General features: G+C 44.7%; 1 long non-coding RNA gene across 1 annotated transcript; it reads left to right on the top strand.

Annotated features, from left to right (window-relative positions):
- The first annotated feature begins 2956 nt into the window (after positions 1 to 2956).
- On the top strand, positions 2957 to 3653 carry LOC144996344 (uncharacterized). Its single transcript, XR_013659333.1, has 3 exons — positions 2957 to 3174; positions 3266 to 3338; positions 3413 to 3653. It is a non-coding gene; the product is annotated as an uncharacterized LOC144996344 (long non-coding RNA).
- The last annotated feature ends 235 nt before the right edge of the window (positions 3654 to 3888 follow it).

Below are 3888 nucleotides of genomic sequence, written 5' to 3'. Positions count from 1 at the left end.
TCATCCACAGACGGACGGACTGACTGAGCGGTTTAACTTAACACTCAAGCAGATGCTCCGTAAGTTTGTCAATGATACTGGTTCTGACTGGGATCAGTGGCTTCCTTACCTCCTTTTTGCCTACAGGGAGGTTCCTCAGGCCTCAACTGGGTTTTCCCCATTTGAACTTCTATATGGTTTTGAAGTAAGGGGACCTTTGACCTTGCTGAGGGAGACCTGGGACAAAGATCAGGGGAGGGAGGGGCCTGTTAATGTAGTTTTCTATGTCCTACAGATGAGAGAAAAACTGCAGAAGATGAGTGAGCTGGCTCAAGACCAGATGGCTGATGCTCAGCGGTACCAGAAGACCTGGTATGACAGGAAAGCGCGACACAGAAGCTTCCTCCCAGGTCAGAAGGTTCTTGTGATGCTCCCAACAAGCGACAGTAAACTGCTGGCCAAATGGCAAGGTCCTTTTGTGGTGCACAAAAAACTTGGAGCCACGACTTACCAGGTGTCTACTCCAGGTCATACACGTTCCAGCAGAGTGCTTCATGTGAATCTTTTAAAGGAATGGTTCCCAAGAGCTGAGGAGGAGGCCAAGGTGCTGCTCATCCAGAATGTAAAGGAGGAGGAGGTTGAATTTCTGCCAACATCAACTGCCACCACTCCGGATTTAAGCCATCTACCTTCAAACCAGCAATCTCAGGTGAAAGCACTAATAAATCCTGAGGTATTTCAGGAGTGCCCAGGACGCACCAGTCTTGTGGAACATGACATTGTGCTGAAAGACCATGCCGCTGTAAGGCGGATGAGCTACAGGATCCCAGAGCGTCTCTTGGTTCCATTAAAAAAGGAGGTGGACTTCATGCTGTCTCTTGGGATTATCCAGCCTTCAAAAAGTGAGTGGTGTAATCCGGTGGTTTTGGTTCCAAAGAAAGATGGGTCGATTCGATTTTGCATTGATTTTAGATACCTGAATGCAATGTCAAAATTCGACTCGTATCCCACTCCTCGCATTGACGATCTCATCGAGCGTCTGGGTAAAGCAAAGTACTTGACCACCATTGACCTCTGCAAAGGTTATTGGCAGGTACCCCTTACTGCTCGGTCACAAGAGTACACAGCTTTCCGGACGCCCTGGGGCTTTTTTGAGTTCACTGTTCTACCGTTTGGATTACATGGTGCCCCAGCAACTTTCCAGAGACTCATGGACCAGGTACTCGGTGGGCTTGATGGCTTTGCATGTGCATATCTGGATGACATTGTTGTTTACAGCACAACATGGGACGAACATTTGGAAGATCTTAAGAAAGTTCTGGAGTGTCTACATTCAGTGGGACTGACAGTCAATCCAGCCAAGTGTGTTCTTGCCCAGACTGAAACGGAGTACCTGGGTTTTACTATTGGAGGGGGGTTGATAAGACCACAGGTTAACAAAATTCAAGCAATTGAGTCCTGTCCTCTTCCCAAAACCAGGAAGCAGCTGAGGTCATTTCTTGGCATGGCGGGCTTTTACCACCGGTTTATTCCAAACTTCTCAGCCCGAGCTGCTCCACTGACAGACCTGACTGGCTCAAAATCTCCAAATCAGATTCGATGGACCACCAGGGCTGAGGCGGCCTTTCGGGACATACAGCGTTCATTAAGTACCAACCCAGTACTTCACAGCCCAGACTTTGACAAACCTTTTACTCTGCAAACGGATGCATCTGAGAGGGGCATTGGAGCTGTGCTTCTCCAGGGAGCTCCAGGAGACCAACATCCAGTGGCTTACATAAGTCGGAAGCTGATGCCCAGAGAAACTCGCTATTCAACCGTCGAGAAGGAAGCGTTGGCGATTAAGTGGGCCATGGACTCGTTCAAATATTACCTTTTAGGGAGAGAGTTTACCCTGGAGACTGACCACAAGGCGTTGTCCTGGCTGGAAAGGATGAAGGATACCAATGGACGGATCACAAGATGGTATCTTGCCATGCAGCCCTTCTGCTATAAAGTGAAGTACATCCCGGGCAAGGACAACGCCACGGCGGACTACCTCTCTCGTTCTACCGGCGAGAGTTTGGAAGGGGAGGGGAGTGTGATGGCAGCATACCCTGCCACACCCACAAACAACATGGCGGTAACCTCCCTTCAGCATTGCACACTTTCTTTTTAATTTTATTATTTCAGATTCTTTATTCTTAAATAAATGCACACATTTCTTTGAGTTAAAATATACATTTATTTATTTTCAATAATTTCTAGCACATGGACACTTGTTTAGTTTACTTATTTTGGTTTGTTTATTTAATGTCACCTGTTTTTGAGTTGCCAGTGCTGAGGGGGCTACTGGTCTCTACGGGTGTGGCTGAGGTTCTGCTCCTGGAGCTGTGCTGTGAGGACTGGCAAAGGAGGAGCTCAAGTCTTCACAGCCTTTAAATACTCCAGCCAGGCAATTAGGAAGGCACCATCTACTGAAGCCTCCAGGGGAGAAACCAATGGACTTATTTAATGTTTATTTGCTTTGCTTCTGTTGTTCATTATTCATTTTGTTCCACTTTTGATGATTTTTCTCTTCCACTAAGAGGCCAAGTTTTGTGTTTAGTCTTGTCTTTATAGTCTTTGTTAAATGTCTTTTGTAGTCATGTTAGTTCCCCCCCATGTTTCTCAAGTGGTCTGATCAGCCACTATATATGTTCCCCTGTTGTGTCTTTGATAGATAGATAGATAGATATATCTAGATGTTGTGTCTATCTATCTATCTCTCAATGAATAAATGTTTTCATAAACAGTAAAAACAAGATTTGAAACATTGAATTAAGACCTTCTTTTTCCAGTTTATGACTTTTCTTAAAGAAAATGTATGAACACTAAAAAAAGTTACGAATCTAAAGCAAGTGCAACATCCACTTATTAAAAAAATGTTTAGCCATTTTAACAACCTGTCTCTCTGTAACATTGTTGTGTGTTTTTTTTGCGTTTTCTGTCCTGTCAGAGCTCAATTCAGATGCAGACGTCCTGCCAGCAGAAGTAACATCTCGCCTCTGATTCCAAAAAAAAGGGCGAAAAAAACACCCTGCAGGCACAGCACATTTTCCTGTCCAAGAGGGAAAAGTAAAGAGGGTGGCAAAACGCAAGGAGAAGAGATGAAAGGGGAAAAAAGGAAAGACTTGAAAAGCAGCTGAGGACAGGAGGAATCAGAAGAGGAGCATGGTGGGCACATGAAGTGAAGGGGATAAAGGAGATGCTATTAAACTACAGACGCTGATAAGAGGCCTTTCTATGTTTTATGATTCTATTACAGGACGACAGCCAGACACATTCGTCAGTGTGGGTGTCCTCATTCGACCTCATAAAAAGAGGATGAAGGTCTGCAGGTTTGGATAGTCATCACTGCATTATTCTGAGGTTCTCACAAGGATATCACTAAATCCAGTTCATTCTTTTTGAGGTTTCCTGGGCCGGAGCCAAGTCTGGGAGTCACCGAGTGCAGCCTGGATCTGATCCAAGGCCGATCACAGATGAACAACCACAGATTCAGCCAAGAAACTCATTAGTTAGTCTGATTTAATCATTTCTTTATGCAATAAAATGTTAAAAGGATTCTTTAGAGTAAAAAAATCTGATTGAAAAAAAAAAAACTGTTATTTATGCTTGTTAGCTCAATAATAAAATTCTTTGACATTTTCTGAGATATTTCTTCTCACTGCCCTTGCTCCCCTCATCAAGTTTCTGTTTTTTCTCCTCATGGTACCTCCCTCCATGAGTGGAGCCAACGCCCAGTTGCTGCAGTGCAGCTCCCTTCTCTGTCTCCCTCTGTGTCTCTCTGCAGTGAAGCAGAAAGACAGGGGGGGGGGGGGGGCATGTTTTACAGTTACTTGGTGAAGGTCTTATCATTTGAAAACAGCATTATTGTGATTTTCTGCA

This window comes from Oryzias latipes, chromosome 12 (assembly GCF_053564925.1).
Source record: "Oryzias latipes strain Hd-rR chromosome 12, Olatipes_Hd-rR_3.1".
In the NCBI taxonomy this organism is placed as follows: domain Eukaryota; kingdom Metazoa; phylum Chordata; class Actinopteri; order Beloniformes; family Adrianichthyidae; genus Oryzias; species Oryzias latipes.
The sequence above is the reverse complement of the archived record's forward strand: the minus strand, read 5'-3'. Positions and strand labels throughout refer to the sequence as shown.